Below are 7276 nucleotides of genomic sequence, written 5' to 3'. Positions count from 1 at the left end.
AGAGAGAGAGAGAGAGAGAGAGAGAGAGAGAGAGAGACTCCTAAGCAAGCTCCACGTTCAGCAGAGAGCCCAACTCAAGGCTCAATCCCACGACCCCGGGATCATGACCTGAGCTGAAATCAACAGTCAGATGTTAAACTGGCTGAGCCACCCAGGAGCCCCACTTTTTTTTTTTTTTTAACAGAAACTGTTCTCATTTATTTACTTACGTTATAAAAACAGCAAAATTGTGCTCACTTCGGCAGCACATAATACTAAAATTGGAATGATACAGAGATTAGCAAGGCCCCTGTGCAAGGATGACATACGCAAATTCATGAAGCATTCCATATTAAAAAAAAAACAAAACAGCAAAATTAATGATCCTCCCCACCTAGCATCATCACCATTCTGGAGAGATATTTTGGATTAAGTTTATTGTTTATCATTCCATTTATATAAATAGGATCATATATCATGCATGATGTTTTACAACTTGCTTTTCTCACTTTATAATTACCAAGGACACCTTTCTGTGACAGCACGTCTTTCAGAAACTTTTAATTGAAATACAACATACATATAGAAACTGCACAATTAAGGACACCATTTGATAGATTTTCTAGACTAAACACACCCAAGTCACCAGCAGCCACAGCAAAGCAAAGCAAATTACCAACATCTTCAGAAGCCTGCCTGGTTCTCCCTTATCCAAAGCTCTCTATCCAAGGGTAATCATATTCTGACTTCTAATAGTATAGAGTAGTTTTGCCTGGTTTTAAACTTACATAAATGGAATCACACAGTAAGTACTTTAGTCTAACATTTGCGAACAGCTGTGGGTCGTTCATTATCATTGCCATAGAGTATTCCATCACATCAATATACCACAATTTACTTATCCATTCCAGTGATGGGCATTTGGGTAGTTTCCAGTCAGTGCTATTATGAACAGTGTTCTATGAACATTCTAGTATAAGACGTCTGGTGAACACACGCACGCATGTTTGTTGGGTAGATACCTCGGCGTGAAACTGTTGTGTCACAGGGCAGACACACAGTCAGCTTTAGCAGATACTGCCAGTTTTCCCAAGAGGTTCACTGATCAATACTCCCACAGGCAGAGTCTGAGGGTCCTGGTTGTTTTTATCCTCACCAACACGGAGTACTTTTCATTTTTTTCATTTTCATCTTTTTTGTCTTAAATTACTTTTCGAAGTATAATTTATGCAGAATATACCGCACCTATTTAAAGCGTATGAGTTTGACAAGCATCTACGCCTGTGAAACCGAACAGTGCTGCCATCCCTGGAAGTTTCCTGGTGCCCCTCTGCAGTCCACCCTTCCCTCCACCCTTTGCCCTAGGCAAACGCTTATCTGCCTTGTCATCACAGATTGGTTTGCATTTTCTAGAAGTGTATGTACAAATGGAAGCAGGTAAATGGAATACAGCACACAGTCTTCTGTGTCTAGCTCCAACAGAATGATTTTGAAAGGTATACATCTTGCTGTATGTATTAGTACTTGTTCCTTTTACTACCGAATAGTCCACTTTATGGATAGTCTGGATTTTGTTTACCCATTCACCTGCTGATGGACATATGGGTCCTTCCCAGTTTGGGGGCCTCATGAATAAAGCTGCTACGAATATTCATACAGTCACATACATTCACACTTTGTGTGAGCAAACGTTTTCGTTTCTCTTGGGGTAAATACCTAGGAGTACAATGACTAGATGGTATGTTTATAAGAAACCACCAGACGGTTTTACAAAGTGGATGCACCAACATACAACCCCATCAACTGTGCACAACTCCAGCTGCTCCACATCCCAGTCAAATTTTAGGGGGTGTTGTCAGTCTTTTTAACTATTTTAACGGGTGTGGAGGCTGATCTATCTCCTCACGATTTTAATTTGCATTTCCCCAATGACCAATGAAGTTGAATATCCTATCATGTGCTTACTTGCCATTAGCATAATAATTTGTGAAGATTCTTTTCAAACACTGCACCCATTTTTAAAATGTTTAATGTTTGTTTTTGAGAGAGACAGAACATGAGTGCGGAAGGTGGGGGGGGGGGGGGGGACAGGGACACAAAACAAAAAAAGCCCCCCGCCTTTTGTTGTCAACCAAGACCCAACGAGGGCCTTGAACCCACAAACCATGAAGTTGTGACCTGAGCCGAAGTCGGACACTTAACCGACTGAGCCACCAGGCGTCCCTTTTACCCATTTTCTTAAATGGGCTGTCTTCTTAGTATTGAATTTTAAGAGTTCTTTCTTTATTATGGAAACAGGCCCTTTATCAGATATAATGTATTGCAAATATTTTCTCCGATTCTGTGGCTTGCCTTTTTGTTCTCTTCATGCCGTCTTTCAAAGAGCAAAAGTTTGGGGCGCCTGGGTGGCTCAGTCGGTTGAGTGCCCAACTTCGGCTCAGGTCACGATCTCACCATTCGGGAGTTCGAGCCCCGTGTCAGGTTCTGTGCTGACAGCTCACAGCCTGGAGCCTGCTTTGGATTGTGTCTCCCTCTCTCTCTGCCCCTCCCCTGCCGTGCTCTCTCTCTCTTTCTCTCTCAAAAATAAACATAAAAAATTTAAAACAAAACAAAACAAAAAGCAAAAGTTTTAGATTTTGACCAAATGCCACATATCATTTTTTTTTTTCTTAGTGACTTTTGCTTTCATGACCTAAGAAATCTTTTCCAAACTCAAGGTCACAGAGATTTTTCCCCTATGTTTTCTTCCGGAGGTTTTATAGTTTTAGATTTTACATTTAGGCCTGTGATCCTTTCGAGTTAATTTTTATGCACAATAATGAGGTTTGTTTTTTTCTCTGGATATGGATATCCAGTTATTCTAGCACATCTGTTGAAAAGATTTTCTTTTTCCCATTAAACTGCCTTGGCATCATCTTTAATTGACCATATATTTACGGGTCTATTTCTGGACACTGATCTAGATGTGTTTCCCTTCTCCAATACCACACTTTGTTTACTGTAGCTTTGTAGTAAGTCTTGATGTCAGGTAATGTTAATTTTCCAACTTTGCTTTTCTTTTTAAAAATTGCCCTGGCTACTTTGGATTGTTTGCATTTTAATTTAGATTTAAAAATCAGCTTCTCAATTTCTATAAAAATCTTTGAGCATTGTTTTTCTTGCTAGAAAAAGAGAGAGAATATAAACTTCCTCACTGAGTTGCTAGGAGGGTAGAAAAGGGATAATATGTTAGTGTAACAAATACGGTGACACATAACAGGCATTCACTTAATGTTAGCTTCCACTCTCTTTCCCTCTCTTGGCCTTTAAATAAACAGGATCCAATCTAGCAATGCCCTAACATTTTACTAGTGGGTCAATGGCTGTAGTAAAAATATTACCACACCAAAAGACTTTTATAAGTAAATATTTGTATTTTCACTTGGATTCAACACTGAAATGCACTTGCCAGAGAAAGCAATTCAGCATATTTACTAATAAATGGTTTCAGGCCACATTTTAGGAAAGCATAAAACCACAGCCAGAACAAAAATTTAAATATGTTTTCAAGTTCCATACAGTGCCTAATTACATTATTCTATAATACTAACAGAAAATTCTCCTCTAGCAAGATCACAATGTTCCATTATCCATATTGCTGTCGCAAATGGAAAAAGTATTTTTGCTCTCAAAAACTGTTTAGAAATACATATAGCAAACAAAATATGGTGACCGATTCAACAATTAACATGTACTAATTTGAAACCCAAACCTACAAACAACCAAAAACCTTTGAAGTATTTTAGTTTAGCCTAAGTGATATCACTCCATGAAATGGAAACGTATCAGTTTCCAAACACAGGCTACCAAAAGGCAATTTTTGGTGAACCACCAATACTTTGTGGTAACCCACATTTATCAGATGAACTGATATTTAAAGACAAACAATAATTTGCTCCTTTTTCCATGACCCTACTCAATGGCCTCTTTCGGTACAGCATTTTTTTAAACATGAAAGTGGCCTTAAAAAAATAGCCTTAACAATTAATTTCACTACACTTGATCGATTATTGGAGGAATACACAAAATCTGCTGGCTAATTCAAAGGCAAGTCAGCTGCTAAGTCATTTCTGTCCTACTTTCTTAACAAGGAAGAAATAAGGCCAAACCCTTTCTTTTCATGAAGATTACTGCAGGGCAAAAGCAATTTCATCTCTGTTGACTGAGCTGCATATCACCAGAGACCCATCTCCAGACATACCAGAAATTAATAAACTGTAAAATGTTGCTTGGGCTCCCCACCTGTCAAGGGCAAAGCCATTCTCCACTTACATAAGCTTGGCATCACCCTGACTCCTCCTGCTCATGAGCATTTCAGGTTCCATAAATATGACCAATGCAGGACACCGTGACATCTGTGACATCTGTCTCCGTTCCACTCCTCTGGCTCCATCTTGGTTTTGATTTCCTCTAATTGGACCACCTCATCTTTGGCATGAACTTGCAGTAATATACTAACCGATCTCCTTGCCTTCACCTTGGTCCTTTCTACCTCATTCATCTTTCTGAAATCAGAAATCCAACCATGTCAGTCTTCAGCCCCACATTCCATGGTTTTTCTCAATGCTACGCAAAGAGTTGCCACACAACCCAACAATTCCACTCCTAGATACATACACACCCAAGAGAAATGAAAACATACATTCAGGTAAGAACTTGTACACTTGATCACAGCAGCATTATCCATAATAGCCAAAAAGTATCAACAACGTAAATGTCCATAAACTGGCAATGGATAACCAAAATGTGGTATATCCATACCATAGTATTCTATAACGGAATAAATGGTGTTAATACTAATAGTATTATTATAATACTATAAATATTATAGATATAAATAGTATTGAATACTAATAAGCAGTATTCAATTTGTTAACTAGAAACAAATTTAGATTCAATCTAAAATTCTAAATCTAAAATTCAATGCAATCCTTAATCAAAATCCTAAGAAGTTTTCTCCAGAAGTAGAACAACCGATCTAAAATGCACACGGACTCTCAAGGGACCCTGAATAGCCAAAATAATCTTGAGAAAGAACAAACCTGCAGGGCCCACACTTCCTAATTTCAAAACTTACTACAAAGCTACAGGAATCAAAACCATGTGGTACTGGCATAAAGACAGACATACAGCTCAATGGGATAAAATAATGAGCACAGAAATATACTCTTGCATACATGGTCAAATCACTTTTCACTAGGGTGCCAAGATCATTCAATAGGGAACAGCAGTCTTTTCAACAAACGGTGCAGAGAAAACTGGAGATCCACATGCAAAAGAATGACACTGGATCCTTCCTTATCTGACACTATATGCAAAAATTAACTCAATACAGATCAAAGACCTAAACGTAAAAACTAAAAAACCCTTAGAGAAAAGTCAGGGCAAAAGCTTCACAATATTGGGTTTGGCAATGATTTCTTGGATACGACACTGAAATAACAAAAAACACATATATTAGTCTCTGCCCCCAGTTCCTGGCAGAGCTCCTAAATCCCTCAGAATTTCCTGGGTGATAGGAGTGTCTGTTCCAATGAGGCAAATCTCGGAGCTCCTGGATAGCTTCAGGGTGGGAGCTGGTCACGGGAAAGACCAAGCGAAGCCTGGAATTTGCAGCCCCACCCTGCATCCTCTCAGAAGGGAAGAGGGACTGGAAAGTGAGTTAATGACTGATGAGGCCTTCACGACGAAGCTTCTATAAAAATCCCCAAAGTATGGGTTCTGAGAACTTCTAGGTCAGTGAACATATCTACGTGCCAGGAGGGTGGCACACCCCAATTCCACAGAAGCAGAAGCTCCTGCACTTTGGACCTCAGGTCCCCAGTCTGTGTGTCTCTTCATCTGGCTGTCCATTCATGGTCTTTAATATCCTTGGTAATAAACTGGTAATCTAGTAAGTAAACTGTTTCCTTGAGTTCTGCCAGCCATTGTAGCAAATTATCAATCCCTAGGAGGGGGTCATGGGAATTGTGATTCATAGCCAGCCAGCCAGAAGCACGGGCAACAGCGTGGACCTGTGACAGGCATCTGAGGCGGGGGCGGTCTTACGTGACTGAGCCCTAACCCATGGGGTCCAGTGAGTGTCAGAATTGAACTGAATTATAAGACACTCAGCCGGGGTCAGGGAGCCACTTGCTGTGGAAAACCTACACGTCGTGCCAGATGTACTCCGAGTGTGGGAATAAAGAAGAAACGGAGTTTTTCCCATTCGGACACCAAAGGCACAGGCAACAAGGGGAAAAGCAGACAAACTGGGCTTCACAAAAATGTTTAAACTGTGTGATTCAAAAGACAACATTAACAGAGTTAAAAGACATCCGCAGAATGGGAGAAAATATATACCAATCATCTATCTGATAGGGAGTTAATATCCAGAATATATAGAGAGCTCCTAAAACACAACAATAAACCAATTCAAAAATGGACAAAGGACCTGAATAGACATTTTCAAGGACATACAAATGACCAGTAATCACATGAAAAGATACTCAACATCACTAATCATCAGGGAAATGAAAATCAAAACTACAATGAGATACTAGCGTACACCCATTAGGATGATTACTATTAAAAAATGAAAAGGGGGGGGGGAGCCTGAGTGGTTCAGTCGGTTGGGCATCCGACTTCGGCTCAGGTCATGATCCCACAGCTCCTGAGGTCGAGCCCCGCGTTGGGCTCTGTGCTGACAGCTCAGAGCCTAGAGCCTGCTTCAGAGTCTGTGTCTCCTTCTCTCTCCGCCCTTCGCCCAGGTGCTCGTTTTCTCTCTTTCAAAAATAAATATTAAAAAAAAAGAAGAAGAAGAAGAAATGGGGGGTGCCTGGGGGCTCAGGCTGTTGAGCATCCAACTCTTGATTTCAGCTCAGGTCATGATCTCATTCATGAGCAGGGTGTGCGTGCGCTCTCTCCCTCAAAATAAATAAATAAACTTTAAAATAAAAAGAAAGGAAGGAAGGAAATAACAAGTGTCAGTGAGGATGTGAAGTAATTGGGACTCTTGTGCAGTACAGGTGGGAATGTAAAATGGTACAGCTGCTGTGGAAAACAGGAGGGCAGATCCTCAAAATGGTAAAAAACAGAATTACAATATGATCCAACAATTCCACTTCCGGGTACACACCCAAGAGAACCGAAAGCAAGGTCAGCTGTATACCCATGTTCATAGCAGCGTTATTCACAACAGTGCCCATCGACAGGTGAATAAGCAAAATGTCACACACACACACACACACACACACACACACACACACACACACACACA

At 40.3% G+C, this 7276-nt stretch overlaps 1 protein-coding gene and 1 non-coding gene across 3 annotated transcripts in view; one reads left to right on the top strand and one right to left on the bottom strand.

Annotated features, from left to right (window-relative positions):
* Nucleotides 1–7276, bottom strand: part of MICOS10 (mitochondrial contact site and cristae organizing system subunit 10) — a 34621-nt gene that overhangs the window by 19325 nt on the left and 8020 nt on the right. The gene's annotated exons all lie outside the window — the stretch shown is intronic.
* On the top strand, nt 230–336 carry LOC121027872 (U6 spliceosomal RNA). Its single transcript, XR_005788959.1, has one exon. It is a non-coding gene; the product is annotated as a U6 spliceosomal RNA (small nuclear RNA).

This window comes from Herpailurus yagouaroundi, unplaced genomic scaffold, assembly GCF_014898765.1.
Source record: "Herpailurus yagouaroundi ecotype Mexico unplaced genomic scaffold, PumYag 77, whole genome shotgun sequence".
Classification (NCBI taxonomy): Eukaryota; Metazoa; Chordata; class Mammalia; order Carnivora; family Felidae; genus Herpailurus; species Herpailurus yagouaroundi.
Note: the sequence above shows the minus strand (reverse complement) of the source record. Positions and strands in the feature narration are given on the sequence as shown.